Genomic DNA, 24,419 nt, shown 5'->3' with positions numbered 1-24,419 from the left:
TTTACTCTACCGGACATGGTCACTACGTAGTTGTGCAGTGTTACGTATTCCCCACAACTGCTTTTACTGTACCTGACATGGTCACTCCGTAGTTGTGCAGTGTTACGTATTCCCCACAACTGCTTTTACTGTACCTGACATGGTCACTCCGTAGTTGTGCAGTGTTACGTATTCCCCACAACTGCTTTTACTGTACCTGACATGGTCACTATGTAGGTGAGCAGTGTTACGTATTCCCCACAACTGCTTTTACTCTACCGGACATGGTCACTCCGTAGTTGTGCAGTGTTACGTATTCCCCACAACTGCTTTTACTGTACCTGACATGGTCACTATGTAGGTGAGCAGTGTTACGTATTCCCCACAACTGCTTTTACTGTACCTGACATGGTCACTCCGTAGTTGTGCAGTGTTACGTATTCCCCACAACTGCTTTTACTGTACCTGACATGGTCACTACATAGTTGTGCAGTGTTACGTATTCCCCACAACTGCTTTTACTGTACCGGACATGGTCACTCCGTAGTTGTGCAGTGTTACGTATTCCCCACAACTGCTTTTACTGTACCTGACATGGTCACTATGTAGGTGAGCAGTGTTACGTATTCCCCACAACTGCTTTTACTGTACCTGACATGGTCACTCCGTAGTTGTGCAGTGTTACGTATTCCCCACAACTGCTTTTACTGTACCTGACATGGTCACTACGTAGTTGTGCAGTGTTACGTATTCCCCACAACTGCTTTTACTGTACCGGACATGGTCACTCCGTAGTTGTGCAGTGTTACGTATTCCCCACAACTGCTTTTACTGTACCTGACATGGTCACTATGTAGGTGAGCAGTGTTACGTATTCCCCACAACTGCTTTTACTGTACCGGACATGGTCACTACATAGTTGTGCAGTGTTACGTATTCCCCACAACTGCTTTTGTACCTGACATGGTCACTACATAGTTGTGCAGTGTTACGTATTCCCCACAACTGCTTTTACTGTACCGGACATGGTCACTCCGTAGTTGTGCAGTGTTACGTATTCCCCACAACTGCTTTTACTGTACCTGACATGGTAGCTACGTAGGTGAGCAGTGTTACGTATTCCCCACAACTGCTTTTACTGTACCGGACATGGTCACTCCGTAGTTGTGCAGTGTTACGTATTCCCCACAACTGCTTTTACTGTACCTGACATGGTCACTACATAGTTGTGCAGTGTTACGTATTCCCCACAACTGCTTTTACTGTACCGGACATGGTCACTCCGTAGTTGTGCAGTGTTACGTATTCCCCACAACTGCTTTAACTGTACCTGACATGGTCACTACGTAGGTGAGCAGTGTTACGTATTCCCCCCTATTGCTTTTACTGTACCTGACATGGTCACTACGTAGTTCCGCAGTGTTACGTATTCCCCACAACTTCTTTTACTGTACCTGACATGGTCACTACGTAGTTGTGCAGTGTTACGTATTCCCCACAACTGCTTTTACTGTACCTGACATGGTCACTACGTAGTTGTGCAGTGTTACGTATTCCCCACAACTGCTTTTACTGTACCGGACATGGTCACTACGTAGTTGTGCAGTGTTACGTATTCCCCACAACTTCTTTTACTGTACCTGACATGGTCACTACGTAGTTGTGCAGTGTTACGTATTCCCCACAACTTCTTTTACTGTACCTGACATGGTCACTACGTAGTTGTGCAGTGTTACGTATTCCCCACAACTGCTTTTACTGTACCGGACATGGTCACTACGTAGTTGTGCAGTGTTACGTATTCCCCACAACTGCTTTTACTGTACCTGACATGGTCACTACGTAGTTGTGCAGTGTTACGTATTCCCCATAACTGCTCTTACTGTACCTGACATGGTCACTATGTAGGTGAGCAGTGTTACGTATTCCCCCCTATTGCTTTTACTGTACCTGACATGGTCACTACGTAGTTGTGCAGTGTTACGTATTCCCCACAACTGCTTTTACTGTACCTGACATGGTCACTACATAGTTGTGCGGTGTTACGTATTCCCCACAACTGCTTTTACTGTACCTGACATGGTCACTACGTAGTTGTGCAGTGTTACGTATTCCCCACAACTGCTTTAACTGTACCTGACATGGTCACTAGGTAGTTGTGCAGTGTTACATATTCCCCACAATTTACTTTTACTGTACCGGACATGGTCACTACATAGGTGAGCAGTGTTACGTATTCCCCACTATTGCTTTTACTGTACCTGACAAAGTCACTACGTAGTTGTGCAGTGTTACCGATTCCCCACAACTACTTTTACTGTACCTGACATGGTCACTACGTAGTTGTGCAGTGTTACGTATTCCCCACAACTGCTTTTACTGTACCGGACATGGTCACTACATAGTTGTGCAGTGTGACGTATTCCCCACAACTACTTTTACTGTACCGGACATGGTCACTACGTAGTTGTGCAGTGTTACGTATTCCCCACAACTACTTTTACTGTACCGGACATGGTCACTACGTAGGTGAGCAGTGTTTTGCTTGTAATTATAATATAAGTCATCTGTTAAATTTAATTGTTTTGTCTTAGGTTTGTTACATACTGTATGTCATTCTTTCTGGCCATGTGCAATGAACCTGACACGACAATAATACTCCAATGCAATGCAGGCTCAAAGTTGCTTCTAAACTCGTGAATGTGACCTAAATTTCAATTTGTCTACCATAAAAAATTCAGAGATCACTTATTCAACCTTGAAAAATATGTTGTTGCAACTGAATTTTATTTCTCCACATTAGTAGACACAGAAATAAAGCGTTGTTGCAATGGAACTCAGAAAACCGCACTCATTGTCTGTGTCCATGAACATTTTGATAGCTCCATGCAGGGCTGTGAGGATTCAGTTATGCTAAATCATATGACTGTGGGCAGTGCATCGAGTTTACGAACTTCTGACATGTGCAGACCATTCTGTTTTATTTCGCATTCAATTTCTCTCTTCACAGAGCAATATTCCCATCACTATGGAAAGATGCTCTTATCATTCCTATTCATAAGTAAAATAGCATGAATGAAAGTACAAATTACCGACCAGTCACCCTCAGAGGTTGTTTAGCACAGACATTTGAAAAATGTATGTTCAAACATGTGTAATAATAATGTGCCTTCTAACCTACAATCTGGATTCACAAAGGCTTCAGTTGAAGGTAACGAAGTTAGAGCTGTAATTGTTGTGACATAAGTAAAGTTTTTGGCACAAAGGATTAATTTATAAACTACAACATTACGGTATCTGTGGAAAGTTATTAAAATGGTAACTAAAAAACTTGATATCAAAAGGTGGTTAATATTTTATATATAATGGCTATAGCTCAGATCTAAAAGCTGTTTTGGCAAGTGTACCACAGAGCTCGGTCCTGGGACCATTATCGTTTATTATTTATATCAATGACATTGTTGAAGGAATAAATAGTAATATAAGACTTTCTGCTTTTGTGTGTGCTCATATATGGCTGCTAGTAATAACAATAATGACTGGGACAGAATTTCAGAATGGACTGCTAGATGGCAAATTAAATTTAGTCCTGATTAAAATGAATCTATTCAATTTACCCCAAAGTAAACTAGAGTTGCAAACCTAACTTTGTATGAATGGTACAGAAATCAAAGATGTACAAAGTCATAAGCACCTAGGTATTACATTACAAAGTAGCTGTACATGGAACCTACACATTGAGGATATTGCAAGGAAATGTTGTCCTCTGGTTAATTGTTTAAGAAGTTTGACTGTCCTGAACTGACTTAGAAATGATGTACAATTCATTTATGTCACCAATTTTTTATTTGTGTTGTCCTAGTTGAAATAGCTTGATGAACAAGCTAATTTATTGGGAAAATCAAACTTAGCTGCTCTTAGAACCATGTGGCGCTGTCCGGGGTATGAGGCATCAGAGAATTTACAATGAAACAAATTGTAAGTCATTAAAAGACAGAAGATACAATTCAAAATTGGTAATGTTTTACGAAATGAATAATCATCTCTAAAATATATTTGTAGGCTTATTCCTAATACAGTTTTGGAAAGAACAAATTGCACTTTATGGAGAAAGCTCATCTTCAAACAGTGAAGTGTAAGTGAAGTTTATGCTGATTTATTTACACCAACTTTAGAATTTTGAACAGAGACCATTACACAATTAAAGAACTTGCTACATGGTAGGGAAGGTAATGGTAGACACTGGGATTTAAGTTATGGATACAGGTTATGTCAAACTATTCACAGTCACCTCAGGCTTGGCTGCATTGATCTTAGCGCAGATCAGTATGACAGACATATTTTGGATGCTGAAATTTATTCCTGTAGATGTCACACTGAATATGCTTTACATTTCATTTTTGTGTGTACACATTACTATGTTCTTCGAAATGAAATGTAACTTTTCCAATATTGCTACGCTTTACAGTGCTATACGGAAGTTCGTATTTGAGTATGAGGAAGTTCAAATCCAAATATTAGATTCTATTCAAAACTTCACATTAAACACTGGCAGATCTTCAGTTTAGTAAATGAACTGATTAATATTAACTGCAAACACATGTATTAGATATTCTCATCTAGCTTGGCATGTATTATAAAGTCATTTGTTACATTTAACCTTCACTGATGTATTGATTGTATCATGTATTGTGTGTAATGAAGCAGTATTAACATGAGCGCTTCGCTTGTTTACCAGTCCATTTTAATATTTTTGTGAAAATAAATATGTTTAATCATTATCTCACAGAAAAGATAACATCCTATACCAAGAGTAAACATGATGATGACAGTATCGGTGGAGCTAATAATAGGGATGGTGGACACGATTCTGGTGCTGGTGACAATAGAAATGAAATCAAAATTGGTTGCCGTGAATTTACCAAAGAATAGCTAACGGAGTATGCGTGGTGATTCCAAGACTAATGCTTATTATGCCTGGTACATGCTATACCGGTAATAGAAATTTGATTTAAATACTTTTAAAAGATAGTTTCAAATGTTTTTAGTTACCTACAATATTGGCTTGACTTCTTGAAGCTTCCAGTAGCTACTTGGAAAAAAGTATTTGTAGCCATATCATGGATACTTGATAAAAAAATAACTTTTGAGGCCTGAAATGTGTCCAGAGAAAAATGTGTGACTATATTCATGCAAGTAAGGGACTTTCCCATTTTTCACATATTTTCATTATTTACAGACCTATTTGTTTATAGATAGTAGATACTGAGGACACCAATACTGCTAGAAAGGGAGTCCCTCTAAAAGCAGGGTTCAAAATCCAACAGGCGTTATTGTCATTGCCTAATGTTAAGAGTTAAGGATTTTGACGTCCCATGTTTCAAATACTATAGGAGGTGTCCTCAAGGACCACAGGACCCCCCTAATTTCCAAACAGCATTAGAAATTGCCACTAGTCCTTAGATAGTCCTTGCCAAAGTGCCCAATAGGACCCCCATCCAACACTGTGAAGGGCTCATACTGCATAATATTGAAAGTTGGACAAATTTAATGTCCAGCTCCTTGAAGTCCCTATAAATCCCTGGCTGTGAGCTGTGAGATTTTCTCTTGAAACCCCCACACAGGAACATTTCTGATCCTTTGATGGGAACTGATCTAGCTTACATCAAATGTAGTCCTCATGAAGGCAGTTTGACAGCTTGGCCCAGAAATAAACCATTGTGATTAAACATTGTCATAAACTGATTACTTATCATCATGTTGTGACAAATATACCTGCCATATTGCAGGGTGATTAGCTTGGTAACTGGGATACAAATATACCTGCCATTTTGCAGTGTGATTAGCTTGGTAACTGGGATACAAATTCACCTGTGAATTATTGCAGTGTGATTAGCTTGGAAGCTGGAATTCAAATGTACCTGTCATATTGCAGTGTGATTAGCTTGGTAACTGGGATACAAATATACCTGCCATATTGCAGGGTGATTAGCTTGGTAACTGGGATACAAATATACCTGCCATTTTGCAGTGTGATTAGCTTGGTAACTGGGATACAAATTCACCTGTGAATTATTGCAGTGTGATTAGCTTGGAAGCTGGAATTCAAATGTACCTGTCATATTGCAGTGTGATTAGCTTGGTAAAGCTAGAATAGAAACATGAACTTACGTGTAAAGTAAATTTTATCTGGAGGTTTAACATTTGTTGTGTATTGTATAAATTATTTGTGTAATGTACATGTATATTAATCTTCATTTTCATCCTGAAGCACATGTTTCATGGGGTGTGACGATTTTCTGCTTGGTTCACTGTGCAACAATCCTCCTGTATTGATCAGGAAACATCAGGAGGACAATGTACTGTGAGGACCACATTCCTCACATTCTCCCACACAAATACATTATTGACATCACTGGTAGCTGTGATTTACACAAGAGATTTTGTTGAGCTTACATTTTAAGGCTCAAAATTCTTTTAGTATGTAATGTTGGATTTCTGAAAGTCACTGAGGCCTTTAAGACTTTGTCATGTGGCCATTATTATAGAGAGGAGTGGTTCTTAATCATTTTGTCAATTCTTTATCATTGGCTCAGATGGAGTTGGGCTGCATTCTTTCATGGATATTTGGTTTACTTGCTCCAGGCCTGGCCAGTGTTCCCAGGATACCATAGCGATAGTAACCATCATTTACTTATTCGCAGAATTTTTCTTTAATATTCAGAAAACAGAGCATCACTTTAAAATTTGGCTGACATCAGCGAAAACGCCCAAGAATGTGTGGTCATCCATTACACAGACAAATCAGTTTGCACAAATATAACCTTATCCAAGTATTCATCATGTGTGTACCTTCTATAATACTAATTAACCTGAAATTGGAAACCAAAGAAGGAAACTTATTCGGTTTATCACAAGGCAGCTGAAGACTTGTTGTACCTCCAGCGCGAGGGAGGCTGGCTGGTGATGGCCGTGTAGATATGTCAGACGGTGGATCAGGTCTCCCTGCCATAAGCTAGCACCAGCTGATCATCACAAAGACAATGTCATGAACACTTCACCACTGTCTTGATCTGTTCTTCTCAAAATGGACAGTGCCGATTTTGCCTCACTCTCACATCGGTGGCTGCACGAAGGTCAGTTCTTGTTACGTTGCTTGGCATGATTACAGGAGAGTGTGTTTAGGGTATGTACTTGCCACCTGATCCGGCCTGCCCAGGATAGCGTACGCCTGGCTGATAATGGTAACTGCCGAACAACTTGTTTTTGCCTGTAATTCCATCAAAATGTCAATCAGGGTTAACAAATATATATATACATATAATATATATATAGACGTCTGCAGCTAGCTATGATGAATGCATTGCGGAGAGGTCAAGAATGCCACATTCCTCCAGAATGTCAAATTGACATTTAGACTTGAAGAAATTCTTCTTTTGGAATATTGAGGCAGATAAACACTGTCAATCACAGCCTGCCTGTGGTGGTAGTCTTTTGATGGCAGTCATTAGTTTGATAAAGGTACAGAAATATAGGAGAACCTGAGAACTTTTTGGGAAATTACTACTGGGATAAGCACTGCTCTTGCTGTCACTGGCGGGAATATTGGTTTACCTGGTCTGGGAGACGGCTAATCGGTTTCAACTCCTGACGTCAGTTGGCGCCGACAGTGTTCCATATAGGAAACAAGGAATGTATCAGAAACACACATTTCTTGTGTCTACGAGTGTTCAGTTCCTTGTCTCAGTGTGGCACTGGCATTCACATTACACTCTCTCAACACCTCATTCGATCACCCTGCTCATATGTAAACCTTGTCAAAGAGCCACCAATCGCAGCTCTTCGAATATCAGTCACTCACCCTACTCATATATAAATCTTGTCAAATAGCCTCAAATCTCAGCACTTCCAGCACCGGCACATTAGTTATTTTCTGAGTGATTCCATCAGGAAGCATCTTGTATAGAACTCAATATATGTGGGCAGATCGGTTCAAGTTGATCTGTATGGATTAGCCACCTGGTACTGGATGCCTGGCAGAGATTTAGTAGTAGATCCCTTTACATTCCTTCAGGCAGGAGGAGCAGGAGGGTGGGGGCAGAGAGGAGGAACAGGTCAGGAGGGAGTGAGGGGAGGGGATGTGGTATGAGGAGGAGGGGGATGAGGGTGTGTCAGATTGCGCTGAGTCTGAGTCTGATAATGGGAGAAAGCATCCCTATGGAATCTAACTAAATATGAGTAGAGGATCAACAGGTCCATGACACTTAACATGATCACACAGTGGTTGTGTGATAGGTTTCAGATTGGTTCATTATGTAGGACACTGACAGATTTCCATCCAAAATGTGATGAACATTCTTTTCACATTGATACTGAGATAGAAGTGGCTTGTCGAAGACAGAGCACAAACAACCGAATACCTCATGCATCAATGATCACAGGAGTATGCCTCATGTTGTAATATTAAGTGTGTTTGCCTATGTTTAATTAATCATAAATTTGATGGATGGTTAAACATTTGTTAGAATGAAACACAGGTAAATGTTTTCCCGTATGATCAGTTATTGACCTTTACAGTCGATCATTTGTATTGTTAGAGGGTAACCAATCAATTGTCAATTATGATCGATCATTGAAGCATCAATAGAGGGCTAAACATGGCAACTTGCGCAGGATAAGTTTCATTGTCAGAAATTATCAGAGCAGCTTGATCCAAGAGGAAGATGCATTTTAGGGCATGCTGGGGAGCCCCCCCCTCCCCGGTGAACAGCTCCAGAACCATTTTGCTTGACATGCCAGATAACCCCTCCTTACTATTCCTGGCTAAAGCAGTGGGTGGAAGTGGGGGAATACTCTTAGACACAGGCACAGGGCAGTCGCTGTCTGCTGGATGGGCTGATGAGTTGACTCGCACCACTTTCGGTGAGATATTCTGTGTTATCACATACCACAATTATTATACCTGCCTCATAAAGGGAGGGAGATATGAGATATGATTGCTATCAGTCTCTTCCCATTACGGGCAGTTAAATGGATTTACTTTGGAATCATTAGGAAAAGGAAATGACTTGTATTTCTATTAGATCCACATTTACTGCCTAATAATCAGAAACAGTTGCTGTTAGACGTGTTATAAGTACCTTGCTTGATTGGTATGTTCTGGTGAATCTTGTCATTGGCAGATTTCCAGCTATCATACATTTGTGTTGTATTATATATGCATTTGTATGTCTTACTGTTGAGATGGGGAACAGAACTTACTGTTGAGATGGGGAACAGAACTTACTGTTGAGATGGGGAACAGTACTTACTGTTGTGATGGGGAACAGTACTTACTGTTGAGATGGGGAACAGTACTTACTGTTGAGATGGGGAACAGTACTTACTGTTGTGATGGGGAACAGTACTTACTGTTGAGATGGGGAACAGTACTTACTGTTGTGATGGGGAACAGTACTTACTGTTGAGATGGGGAACAGTACTTACTGTTGTGATGGGGAACAGTACTTACTGTTGAGATGGGAAACAGTACTTACTGTTGTAATGGGGAACAGTACTTACTGTTGAGATGGGGAACAGTACTTACTGTTGAGATGGGGAACAGTACTTACTGTTGTGATGGGGAACAGTACTTACTGTTGAGATGGGGAACAGTACTTACTGTTTAGATGGGGAACAGTACTTACTGTTGAGATGGGGAACAGTACTTACTGTTGAGATGGGGAACAGTACTTACTGATGAGATGGGGAACAGTACTTACTGTTGAGATGGGGAACAGTACTTGCTGTTGAGATGGGGAACAATACTTGCTGTTGAGATGGGGAACAGTACTTGCTGTTGAGATGGGGAACAGTACTTGCTGTTGAGATGGGGAACAGTACTTGCTGTTGAGATGGGGAACAGTCCTTGCTGTTGTGATGGGGAACAGTACTTACTGTTGTGATGGGGAACAGTACTTGCTGTTGAAATTGGGAACAGTACTTACTGAAAGACAAGGGAGTACTAAAAGACAAGGGAAATTTATCCCCTATTCATACTGTTCTTTGAGGGGGCAATTGGGTGGCCTGTTTGTCTAAGGTGCTGGAATTCCCTCTGCAGAATCATGAGTTTAATTGCAAATTTAACTGATTCAGTCATGACTCACTGATTCAAGGGCAGGACCTTGTATCTATGTCCTTTAGTCACTAAGAGTGACCAAGTAGTGTACAATGACATAGCGGCACACAGTCGATGGGTATGCATTCTTCGGGCAACATCATTCGATACATATCAGTGTGTCACTGAAGACCCACATCTTCATAAGGGTGACGGTTGTCTGGTAGTAAATGTGTTGGCTCGTCACGCCGAGGACTCGGGTTCAATTCCCCACATGAACCTGAATTCTGGTGTCCCACGACGTGATATTGCTGGAATATTGCTAAAAGCAGCAAAAAAACACTCACTCACTCACTCACTCACTCACTCACTCACTCACTCACTCACTTTATTGATGTGCCTTTAGAATGTACAGAATTTGATGTGTTGCTGGATGTTGGGTCGCCGTGTCCTATTCCTCGCTGCTGGGCGAGGCCCTCCATACCTGTGTGTGTAGTACCAGCAGGAAGTGTAAACATTGGCAGGTGATGGCAGAATGTCAGGCGGAGCCCCCTGTACAGAGATGGTAACATGGGGAGGATTCAACCCGGATAGCTCACAATGCACATGTTGCAGGTTCATGTCCCAATGAGTCAGTGTGCATATTTCTCTGACTGGAATTCTGAATAACACTGAGGAATTCTTCTCACTTGTCAATCTCGCTAATCCTGCAACAGCTGTCAGAGCTGAACAGAGTTGAGATAGTTTCTTGTCAAAACATTGATGAAGCTTAAAAGTAATGGTTTAATGTAGTTTGTGCAATGGGTTATGAGGCCTGCTTCTCTGTTTCATTAGCTTTCATTTACGGTCAGGTGCTTCTTGAGACAAAGTGATCCTTCGGTATGACTATCCAAGTTAGTTATCAAGAGGTCATGTGCTTCTTGAGACAAAGTGATCCTTCGGTATGACTATCCAAGTTAGTTATCGAGAGGTCATGTGCTTCTTGAGACAAAGTGATCATTGGTATGACTATCCAAGTTAGTTATCGAGAGGTCATGTGCTTCTTGAGACAAAGTGATCCTTCAGTATGACTATCCAAGTGAGTTATCGAGAGGTCATGTGCTTCTTGAGCCAAAGTGATCCTTCGGTATGACTATCCAAGTTGGTTATTGAGAGGTCATGTGCTTCTTGAGACAAAGTGATTCTTCGGTATGACTATCCACATTAGTTATGGAGAGGTCATGTGCTTCTTGAGACAAAGTGATCCTTCGATATGACTATCCAAGTAAGTTATCAAGAGGTCATGTGCTTCTGGAGACAAAGTGATCCTTTCGGTATGACTATCCAAGTTAGTTATCGAGAGGTCATGTAGTTCTTGAGACAAAGTGATCCTTCAGTATGACCAACCAAGTTTGACTTTATTATATCGAGAGGCACTCCAGTCGGGGCTGGTAATAAGGTCATGTCCTGTCTTCCTGCCGTTTCACAGAAACCCCCCCCGAAGAAACTGAAATTCCACGATCTGTACAAGCTTCTACAGTTTCAATAAATAATACATTCATGACTCTGGTATCACTTCACGACAACAAACAGACAATGCAGCTTAAGTTCAAGTCCTGGATTTGCAGTCTCCAAAACAGCCTTGGTTTAATGTGGGAAATGCTATGAATTATGCATGTTGGGCTATCAAATGTCACCCAGCTTGCAGCCCTGCTGTACCCAGGGCACAGCCCAGCGCAGGTCATGTGTCTGACTGGCACTGTTGTCATTCCACTGTAATGACACACCCCCTGACATTTAAAACACACGACATAGACACCAACCAATAGTTTCAAATAAGCAAGGTGAAGGTCAGGTTTGAATCATTTCCTCCCTGTTGTTCAAGCTTGAAATGTGCATCTGGTGAAGGGCATGTAGGAAATCATCGCCTCATTCATCTATACACTGACTCATGTATAAAAAACTGCACTGATTGTTTTCGAATAATTATGTGTTCCTTTGTGAGTTGTGCTGCACAGTCTGCGCTGCACATACAGGGCTTCTTGTGTGCTGCACTGCACATACAGGGCTTCTTGTGTGCTGCACTGCACATACAGGGCTTCTTGTGTGCTGCACTTGAAGTGTTTGTACTTGGACAATCTGATCAGGGAAATAGATCCAGCAATTGATACAGCTGGATAAGGAGGAGGTTGCTTTCAGTTTCCACGGAACCGGGGAATTATCCAGGTTTCTATACTAAGTGTCCTTGCCTGGCAAATTAAAATAAAATCATTATGCAGGGCAAACTTGGGATTGCATTCACTACTATATTATGCCTCTTCCTGACCTGTAAAGATCCAGGGTAGAATAGGTCTTCAGCAATCCATTCTTGCTGTAAAAAACTATGCTTGTCATAAGAGGTGACTAACAGGCTCGCTGACTTGGTTGATGCATGTCATCGTATCCCAATTGAGTGAATTGAAGCTCATGATGTCAGTCACTGGATTGTCTGGTCCAGATTTGATTATTTACAGACCGCTGTCATATAGCTGGTATATTGTTGAGTGTGGCGTTACACAACAAACAAACAACCATTATGGCTCTTCCTCTCTATTGGTCTTGTTATTAATATTAGTGAATTACAAGTTGCCTCCAGGAAGCCAGGACATAAGAACTATATCAGCTGTGCCACACTTCTGTCAAACTGTCTGGGCAGGCTGTAAGTGGTGACTGCTGTGTGATAAGCAAGGGGGGAAATGTCAGTCTGTGCCAAGCACTTGAGTCTACTAGCCCCAACCTTTTTTTTCAGTAGGCTACTTCAAATATTATTTCTTCCTTACAAACGGTTGACTGACAAAGCCTACTAAGCTTATCATGCTTATTGGACCAAAATAAATTAGGCTTCGGGCTAGTGGTAAAAGTCACAGATGACATTTTGTGTAGGACGCTTGTGGCACAGAACCCCCAGACACACTTGTGACCCTACAGGTGGAGCAGCTCGACCAGATGGGTGGATTTAGTAATCATAAGCCTGACTAATGACGGAGTGTTGAAGCCTGGGTGGACTTGGTAATCATAAGCCTGACTCATTACTGGGTGTTGAAGGAGAAACTGTTGTTGGTACACAGGGCCTGTGTGTGAAGCAGCTTGTGTTGAGCTGCTTTCCTTCTCCAAGACTAATATCCTAGACTTGCACAAGTCTCTAAGACAATAATTATTAGTTCAAATCATAATTTCTTGATTATATAAAAAATAAGAACAAGTTGACCCTGTAAGAGACTGGAGTCCATGTACTGCCAACATATCTAGACTTGTCTATTATGAGGATAGAATTACTACACACCCATGGATTTATCATTCCTTACAGCCTTGGAGCAAGGCTAAGCCTGGCCTGTTCTGCTATAAACCAGACCGGTTGTACAAATGTTATTGCTTTCATATATCAAACCAGCCTGGGTTCAGACCATAATTAGGCTAAGATGACTTGATCAGTTTGGGAATGCTCTTCATGTGTACAGTGTGTTTCGGGGATATATATCTGATGTGAAAGTAAGCCCTTGTTGAACTGTGTGTACTTGATGAAAAATCAAGCAAAATTCAAATGGCAACTGTGTAAACTTAATAGATAGCCTTTATGTTATTAAACAATATATATTTATAAGGTATTGTGTGGTTTCAGCAAATCTTAACACTATCACCCGGCAGATATTGTCTGGGATTCAAAACTTATTCTACTGCCTGCTGATAGAAAACTTCAGTTAATAGTGTCCTCTAGTTAATCAATGTTTTGTCAGTAAACATGGTAAACCTGAGTCAGTCTGATTCCCTTACAAACATTTTCTAGATCTTTCTTTAACTGACAACACAGTTAGGAAATTGTTCTGCACATTGATGTCACACTGTCCTATTAGCGTCATGATGTATGACAAGATGGCAAGAACAACAACTGTCATTTTCAATTAATCAGTCTTTTATAGATCATCGCTTGTTTTCGTCATAGAGTCTGCGTTAGTTTTATTTAGAAACATGCATGTGTTATCCCCCCAAAAAAAATTTATAAAAAAGAGAGAGTGAGTATGGTTTTATGCCGCTTTTAGCAATATTCCAGCAATATCACAACGGGGACACCAGAAATTGTACCCTTGTCAGGAATCGAACCCGAGTCTTCGGCTTGACGAGCAAACTCTTTAACCACTAGGCTACCTGACCCCCCAATTTATAAAAAAGGTGCTGTTTGTCAATATTTTGATGAACATATTTTTTTTAAGAAACTTGAAAATTATCAATGTTGTTTTAAAACTGTCATTCACCTTTCAAAATTTCCCAGTATTTTGTGTATTTAAAGTAGGGCTGCAACGATACAGGAAGGTCACGATACGATACGATACGCATCTCGATATTCTGGTCACGATACGATACGTATCTCGATACGCAATGATAAAAAAAACAAGACTTAAAGCATGTCAAGATTGAACCTTTCATGATTTTGGAACAGTCAATTTTATTTTATAATAATAAGACTACTGAAGTTGTTCAACTTTCCTTCAAAACAATTCAAAGTTCAAACACCAGAAAATAATAAATGTACTCCACCAGTGATACAACTTCAAAGAATTTTGATGCAATGGTTGAAGAAATTGTATCTGAAATTATTGTTTTATCAGGAATAATTTATTCCAATATCGTGTTACCTTAGTTGCAGCTTTTACTATATAATTATATATTTATAATTATAAGAACCACAAGTGTAGCATTTTGGTACTGGTGATTGCTGTTGCAGGATATTTTTATGTATGGAACAATTTGACCAGTCACCCTAGGGACTTCCCGTGCTACATGTATTTCGATTGCGATAACGTTATGTTGACATATATTAGCCAAATTGCCACAAATATGACTTTTAACGAGTCAAAGTATGGCATTTTTAATGTATGTATCCATTCTCTAGCAACTAAAGTTCGTTTCAATGCGTCAAAAGCGGTAATCTGACCGTGGTTGCTGTATCTCTTCACACACGATTTCACATGACTTAATGAAAACAATATTAAATGAAATTTTGAATAAAATTGATAAAATATATTACGAACACAAGTTCGGATATACAATGAACACGTTTTAATAACAAGATAGTATAATAATGGTACTGAATTACGTACTTCAGTTCGGATTTGCTGACTGGTATTTTCGGTGTAACGTCCTTGCAGTGATCAGCTGATAATGTTTTATGAGATGGGGAAAAACATCTGTCGGTGTAAAACCTGAGCTTATTGAAAATGTAAGTATGTTTTTGGGAGCCATGCGTTAGCGCGCGCTATAACCAAGTTAGCGGTTGATTGAAAGGCACAATACCGAGGAAACGCTGTACTTGAGATTTGCGCTCCGTATCGTGGCGTATCGATAAATGGGCCCACGTTCATCGTATATCGTATCGTGGGTCAAGTATCGCGATGCATTGGAATATCGGTGTATCGTTTCACCCTTAATTTAAAGCCATTAACATGTTATCAAGATCTGAAGGTGTAAAAGACATGGTAAACTTTCACTTGGACTACCAGGAGTGGATAGTATTGAGTAGATAGTATTGCCACAAGTGGATAGTATTGCTTGGATAGTATTGCCACAAGTGGATAGTATTCAGAGTAGATAGTACTGCCAGGTGTGGAAAGTATTAAGTAGATAGTATGTCAGAAGTGGATAGTATTGAGTGGATCGTATTGCCAGGAGAGGATAGTATTGCCAGGAGTGGATAGTGTTGCCAGGAGTGGATAGTATTGAGTGCATAGTATTGCCAGGAGAGGATAGTATTGCCAGAAATTGATAGTATTGCCAGAAGTGGATAGTATTGAGTGGATCGTATTGCCAGGAGTGGATAGTGTTGCCAGGAGTGGATGGTATTGAGTGGATAGTATTGTGTGGATAGTATTGTGTGGGTCCAGGTTCCTTTGTGGCCTGAGATGGTACTGAAGCGCATCAGTTGTGAAGAAGTTACCAACACCCGTGAAGATCCGGGGCAGAATAGGTCTTCAGCAACCCATGCTTGCTGAAAAAGCAACTGTGCTTGTTGTAAGAGGCGACTAATGGGATTGGGTGGTCAGGCTCGCTAACTTGTTGGATGCACGTCATCGTGTCCCAATTGCGTGGATAGATACTCATGATATCAATCCAGACTAGATTATTTACCGACCGCCATCATATAGCTGGAATATTGCTGAGTGCGGCGTTAAACAACAAACAAACAAACACAACAAACCCACCCCCACTGAACTACTGGACTGACAGACTGAGTGTATGATATTTATGTCACTGCGAGACCCTGACTCGTCCTGCTCGTCCAACATCTAGTGTCTTCAGCTACAGGACATTCCCCTCAGTCTCCACTCAGGCAGATCCCTGGACTGTTGTCAATAGCCTCCATGTCTTTGTAGCCTGTGAATTAGCACCATTCCCTGATTGTGTGCCAACCCAGTTCACCCGTCTATGCCTGTATGGAGATTGGACGTGGAGACTGTATGTTGTGACAGTACGTTGTGACAGTTCAGGGTGACAGCACATGTTTTGCCTGTCAGGGGCCAGGTTACAGTGGGAGGTATGGAGATTGTGCGTGGTGACTGTACGTTGTGACAGTTCAGGGTGACAGTTCAGGGTGACAGTACACGTTCAGCCTGTCAGGGGCCAGGTTACAGGGGGAGGTATGGTGATTGTGCGTGGTGACAGTACGTTGTGACAGTTCAGGGTGACAGTTCAGGGTGACAGTACACGTTCAGCCTGTCAGGGGCCAGGTTACAGGGGGAGGTAGGCAGGCCATGCAGTGACGGGGGGGCGGAGTGCACACATGTACATAGACAGGCGCTGCCTGCTTGTACGGATCCCACCCGGTGTTCTGCCCTGTCAGCAGTATCTGGTATTGATTACTTCATTGACTGGTTCAGTTATTGATTTATTCATGTATTGATTGCCTGAAGGACTGAATCTGCAAGAATATTGAAATATAAAAGTTGGCCATGCAAATGGGGTATGTTTGGTGTAGTCTTTGGTGTAACTACTTAAAAAGTAAATCTTTGAAGTTTTAGTAATTTATTTCCTTCTATTAGACATTTCCTTAAACAGAAAGAGCTGCTTTCCTCTATTTGGAACCGTTGGTATGTGAATCAATTCATTGATGTTTATTGATTCATACCCTTTTAGAGAAAACTTTGAATTATGATGTCATGGAACAAAATTGAAACCAAAGTCTTGTTGAATCATTGGCTAATTGCCCAATTTGTGTACCTGATAATTGATCAGTCATGTTCAGCTTGCCTGGCATTGTTCACTGAGGGTGCTGACATGGCGACACCTGGGTGATAACAGGCAGGACGAGGGCAGGGAATATATGGTGCTGACATGGCGACACCTGGGTGATAACAGGCAGGACGAGGGCAGGGAATATATGGTTCTGACATGGCGACACCTGGGTGATAACAGGCAGGACGAGGGCAGGGAATATATGGTGCTGACATGGCGACACCTGGGTGATAACAGGCAGGACGAGGGCAGGGAATGTGTGGTGCTGACATGGCGACACCTGGGTGATAACAGGCAGGACGAGGGCAGGGAATGTGTGGTGCTGACATGGCGACACCTGGGTGATAACAGGCAGGACGAGGGCAGGGAATGTGTGGTGCTGACATGGCGACACCTGGGTGATAACAGGCAGGACGAGGGCAGGGAATGTGTGGTGCTGACATGGCGACACCTGGGTGATAACAGGCAGGACGAGGGCAGGGAATATATGGTGCTGACATGGCGACACCTGGGTGATAACAGGCAGGACGAGGGCAGGGAATATATGGTGCTGACATGGCGACACCTGGGTGATAACAGGCAGGACGAGGGCAGGGAATATATGGTGCTGACATGGCGACACCTGGGTGATAACAGGCAGGACGAGGGCAGGGAATGTGTGGTGCTGACATGGCGACACCTGGGTGATAACAGGCAGGACGAGGGCAGGGAATATATGGTTCTGACATGGCGACACCTGGGTGATAACAGGCAGGACGAGGGCAGGGAATATATGGTGCTGACATGGCGACACCTGGGTGATAACAGGCAGGACGAGGGCAGGGAATATATGGTGCTGACATTGCGACACCTGGGTGATAACAGGCAGGACGAGGGCAGGGAATATATGGTTCTGACATGGCGACACCTGGGTGATAACAGGCAGGACGAGGAAAGGGAATATATGGTGCTGACATGGCGACACCTGGGTGATAACAGGCAGGACGAGGGCAGGGAATGTGTGGTGCTGACATGGCGACACCTGGGTGATAACAGGCAGGACGAGGGCAGGGAATGTGTGGTGCTGACATGGCGACACCTGGGTGATAACAGGCAGGACGAGGGCAGGGAATGTGTGGTGCTGACATGGCGACACCTGGGTGATAACAGGCAGGACGAGGACAGGGAGAGTCTGGTGCTGACATGGCGACGAGGGATTTACTAGGGTACATCCAGGGTACTTTGGTACATCCATTGTAGAACCAGGGTAGATCCAGGGTCATACTGGGGTGCATCCATGGTAGAGCCAGGGTCGTATTGGGATACATCCATGGTAGAGCCAGGGTCATACTGGGATACATCCATGGTAGAGCCAGGGTCATACTGGGATACATCCATGGTAGAGCCAGGGTCGTACGGGGATACATCCATGGTAGAGCCAGGGTCGTACTGGGGTACATCCATGGTAGAGCCAGGGTCGTACGGGGATACATCCATGGTAGAGCCAGGGTCATACTGGGGTACATTCATGGTAGAGCCAGGGTCGTACCGGGGTACATCCATAGTAGAGCCAGGGTCGTTACGGGGTACATCCATAGTAGAGCCAGGGTCGTACTGGGGTACATCCAGGGTAGAGCCAGGGTCGTACTGGGGTACATCCAGGGTAGAGCCAGGGTCTTACTTGGGTACATCCATGGTTGAGCAATTGTCGTACCAGGGTACATCCATGGTTGAGCCAGGGTTGTACCGGAGTACATCCATGGTAGAGCCAGGGTCGTACCGGGGTACATCCATGGTAGAGCCAGGGTCGTACCGGGTACATCCATGGTAGAGCCAGGGTCGTACCGGGTACATCCATGGTAGAGCCAGGGTCATACCGGGGTGCATTCAGGGTAGAGCCAGGGTCGTACTGGGGAACATCCATGGTTGAGCCAGGGTAGAGTCGGGGTTGTACTTGGGTACATCCAAGGTAGAGCCAGGGTCGTACTGGGGTACATCCATGGTAGAGTCTGGGTCGTACTTGGGTCGATCCAGGGTAGTACTGGGGTTCATCCACGGTAGATCCAGGGTCGTCCTTGGGTACATCTTGGGTAGAACCCGGGTATAGCTGGGTAGCACTGAGTTTGTTCCTTAACATCACACTTAGAAATATTCCATCATCCTGTAAATAATCCGATGATTGATACTGTGGCCAGAGATCCTTGCTGTATGGGTACAGTGACATGCTATCACCTATGTCAGTGAGCCCAAATACCCGATCCATTAAGTTGCCCCTTATGACCAGTGTAGGTTGCTCGGGACCTACTCTTACCCAGAACCTCCACGGGGTTAAGTACAGGGTAGAACTGGGGTTCAACCAAGGATATGTAGCTTCAGCTTTGCCCCAATGACACGGGATGGTAGTATTGCTGTGGGTTGGTATGTCTTCTTTCGGGCTGATTTTGACATACAGTCATTGACTGCTGGTCCAAGACTGGGACTGGCTAAATCCAGGGTAATTTGCCCTTTTTAAGGGTTTTGCAATGTTATGAATGTATTAAGCACTAGTGGACTAGACCTGTGAATATTCGGGGAGAATAGGTTTTCAGCAACCCATGCTTGCCATAAACGGTGACTATGCTTGTCATAAGATTGACTGGTCCAGACTCGATTAATTGCAGACCGCCGTCATTTTGATGGAATATTGTTGAGTGTGGCGTCAAACACCAAACAAACATAACAAAACTAGTGTACTAACACTGTAAGTTCCTAATGCTGCTCTTGTCCAGAATGTTTTGTGTACTGGATCCAACACGTGATAAACCTGGGAAACCTCTTCCGTTCATGCTTTTCACATCTAGAACACACTTGTGACTCACTATTTTGGTAATGTATATGTTCAGTGTCATTTCATGGTAGACAACAATCCTCACAGCCAAAACAAACACACTGAAGAGGAAAGGGCCATTCAGGTACAACACATCCCAGTCATCAACCCATATTGGAGTAATAACATACCATGTTGTATATTAATGTATGAGAATCCCACCTGGGTGTATGGTGGCAATACATCATCCAGTAGTGCTGAGCATTGCCAAGACGAGCACCCAATGAACACTCGGCCCTCGTTATTATGGAAGGAACACATTTCCTGTGTGGTGTTACTGTAATCACTACTGGCGTGGGTGTAACACTTGTTGATCAGATGATGAACACAGTAACCCCTTTGCCACCACTGTCTCGTGTTCCCCCTGGGAGTATCCACTTCCCCATGTGATACCCTTGTGCTGTAACCTACTCCCTCCAGTCTGGCTCGGGGAAACAATCGTTGTTTATTCCAATCTTGGCAGTGTCCGACATTGTTGTTTTTTACACACAATAGTGAAACAATGAGTAACTACAAGACACCTGCAGCGTAGCAGCCCTCTGCCTCCACATTGTAAGGTGGCTTTGAGCTGGTGTTGACTGTGGTAGAAGTTTCGGGCTATGCTGTTTAAGAGGAAGCATATATATATCGTTATGTCCCATAGATAGAGTCCAGGTATATGGGGACAGATTACCTTTGGGTCTGTGTTGAGTGACAGTTTCATGGCCCAGCTGAGCACTTGGGTGGAAGCATGTGTTAGCAGTAGCAGTACAGACAGTTACTCTGACCAGGACCAGATGTAGCGCAATTAGCACACTGCTGTGTCAGGGGAAATACTTTACTCTCACTGGTTGGTGATAAACGTCCCCTGCAGGTCTCCTGGGCGGTATCTCATGTTCTCTTTACAAATAATGACGCTGAGGCATTCCATGAAATGCATCTCACTGTTGATATCATGTCCACTTTTACTGATGGGTATATTGTGATGTAAGTGATGGATAATTGTGTTAACATCCTCATCCATGTCTTGTTCTAACTGACTGTACATACATCTATGTAGTGTTGGTCAGTACTAGTGAGATGTGTCTTGTTCTAACTGACTGTACATACATCTATGTAGTGTTGGTCAGTACTAGTGAGATGTGTCTTGTTCTAACTGACTGTACATACATCTATGTAGTGTTGGTCAGTACTAGTGAGATGTGTCTTGTTCTAACTGACTGTACATACATCTATGTAGTGTTGGTCAGTACTAGTGAGATGTGTCTTGTTCTAACTGACTGTACATACATCTATGTAGTGTTGGTCAGTACTAGTGAGATGTGTCTTGTTCTAACTGACTGTACATACATCTATGTAGTGTTGGTCAGTACTAGTGAGATGTGTCTTGTTCTAACTGACTGTACATACATCTATGTAGTGTTGGTCAGTACTAGTGAGATGTGTCTTGTTCTAACTGACTGTACATACATCTATGTAGTGTTGGTCAGTACTAGTGAGATGTGTCTTGTTCTAACTGACTGTACATACATCTATGTAGTGTTGGTCAGTACTAGTGAGATGTGTCTTGTTCTAACTGACTGTACATACATCTATGTAGTGTTGGTCAGTACTAGTGAGATGTGTCTTGTTCTAACTGACTGTACATACATCTATGTAGTGTTGGTCAGTACTAGTGAGATGTGTCTTGTTCTAACTGACTGTACATACATCTATGTAGTGTTGGTCAGTACTAGTGAGATGTGTCTTGTTCTAACTGACTGTACATACATCTATGTAGTGTTGGTCAGTACTAGTGAGATGTGTCTTGTTCTAACTGACTGTACATACATCTATGTAGTGTTGGTCAGTACTAGTGAGATGTGTCTTGTTCTAACTGACTGTACATACATCTATGTAGTGTTGGTCAGTACTAGTGAGATGTGTCTTGTTCTAACTGACTGTACATACATCTATGTAGTGTTGGTCAGTACTAGTGAGATGTGTCTTGTTCTAACTGACTGTACATACATCTATGTAGTGTTGGTCAGTACTAGTGAGATGTGTCTTGTTCTAACTGACTGTACATCCGCCTATGTGCTCAGGTTCAGTGATGCAAAATGTGTTGCAACAAGGATGGCAGAGTTGTCTCCCCTGCATATCCATATGACCATTGCAGTGCTGACACTCTTTCGTTCAGTATATTTGAAAACATAATATAAACAAGACACAAATATCATCATTAGATGTTGTTTCATATTGAACAGCACCAAGGTTGACCTGGCTGAATGCAGACAGTACATGTGCATGATATGGTACACATATGGATGACCATGATCGTTTCAGGTGATCCTTTACAACTATACACAACTTTAACCTCCATGACAGATAGGGCTTACACAAGGTTTTCTGGTAGTCAGGAATAGGATCAATCTAACAGTTAGTACGTGAACTTGTCTCTGGGGTCTGGGTCTGGACCCGCATGGTACAGTGAGTGGCGGATCCCCTGCTGTGATACATCTTCAGTATGAGGTGTGGTATACAGGCCGCAAAGTTGCAACTAATTTGGTCGCCATGGCGACCAATATTTTTTTAGCAGTCACCTCTTGGCCACTTCAAATAATCAAGCTGGCTACCTGATATTACTATCTGCATAATAATAATAGAGACAAATACAATACATTGATAAATACTGATCGACTGAACTAAAATTGTGAGGTAAAAATTAATCGATGACCGTGTGAAGTATTTACAGGTTTAAAGGGGCACTGATCTAACGCAATTCCCCGGGACTGGTTGTTGCCTTTGTTATTGTTTTTTCCCAGTGAGTACCCGGATGTATAGCAGAAATCTAGACTAGTTCGCGACCTCTGCTGCGCCATTCGTAAGCGCATTAGTCACTTGTATGGGTAGTAATAAGGGCGTATGGTCACATTGATCAACAAAATGAAATACAGTTTTCGAGATAATAAGGAAATGTAGGTATCTTTGTGGGTAGCATCGGTAATGGTGACGAAGTTTTGATAAAACACTTGCTTGGTAATTTTGCGATTTTCGTTTACACTATTTTGACTTGCAATACAAAGTAAATATTTCGCCTGAGCATTGCTTTTATATAGTGTGTATATTTGTTTACTGTCAAAATGTGTAACATTTTCAAATTTATTAAACGCCTAAATATTCAGTTATTTTACAAAGTGACTGAAAAACATTTCCATCTGTATTATTATGATAACGAATTCCAAACATTTTGATGTTTAATGTCATCACCAAGAGACTGAAAATGTTACGTTGAAAAGTACATTTCTATGTTGTTTGGCTTCTAATCCTACATAATAATCAGTTGTGATGTTTGTAGGCCCTTTTGATCGTCTTAATCAATCTGGACAGATTTTTTAGTCAAAATGACTGAAATATTTACACATTTTATAAATTGCCTGAGAGAATCACATTTTACAAATTGAAGGTAATATATACACGCTTACAAAGGAAAAGGCCTGTGAAAACAACGTCTATCGCGCATTGAAGAATTTCCCAACCAAGACGTAGAGGAACAAGGACGAATCGGTTCAATGCTACAGCAAATGAAGGAAAACAAAATGCAAATACCATAATTACAACCTACCAAATTTATGTGTATAAATTTTAGGCAGCTTCCTTGTTCGAGGAATGTATCCATGAATATCCACACAAAGGAACAATATCCCACTCGTCTGCAGCCGTACAAAGAAACTTATTCGTTGTCACGTGTCTCTGTAACAATCACATATTTTAAAAGCTATATATCGTTTTGGGATATTTTAACCCGTGTTTGTTTCTCAACTGATCACTTGGATTGTTTCAGGTGTTTGACATAGGTGTCAAGTCTCAAGGGTCAGCTGAGAAAGCCCACGTGACAACTATTTTCATAACGTCCACAGTTCCTAAAAAATCCATTGAGTGATAGATAACAATGATCAATCAATCAACGTATAATCAGTTAACCCTTTGAACAAAGTATGTTGTTTTTACATCGGCACTTCACGCCATGATATGAGTGTATTCCCTTTGTTTTAGTAAACCTAGACATGTAAACACTCACTTTTGACATATCCACTGTGCAAGATAACAGTGATTAATCAATCAACGTATTTTCTGTTAATCCTTTGATGACTAGGAACGATCCGTTGATTTACAAAAAAAGGAAATCAACTGATCATTCACCTCTTGCTGGTCTGCAACGTGCATATTACATAACACACATTTCACCTCACTTCAAACCTGGATTTAGATTGAATAATTACCCCAGACACAATAAAT

General features: G+C 42.0%; 1 protein-coding gene across 1 annotated transcript in view; it reads left to right on the top strand.

Moving 5' to 3' along the window:
- Positions 1-24,419, top strand: part of LOC124124631 — a 70,970-nt gene that overhangs the window by 22,081 nt on the left and 24,470 nt on the right. The window lies entirely within an intron of this gene.

This window comes from Haliotis rufescens, unplaced genomic scaffold (genome assembly GCF_023055435.1).
Source record: "Haliotis rufescens isolate VD_foot unplaced genomic scaffold, xgHalRufe1.0.p SCAF_72, whole genome shotgun sequence".
Taxonomy (NCBI): Eukaryota; Metazoa; Mollusca; class Gastropoda; order Lepetellida; family Haliotidae; genus Haliotis; species Haliotis rufescens.
This window is presented reverse-complemented; position numbering and strand designations above follow the sequence as displayed.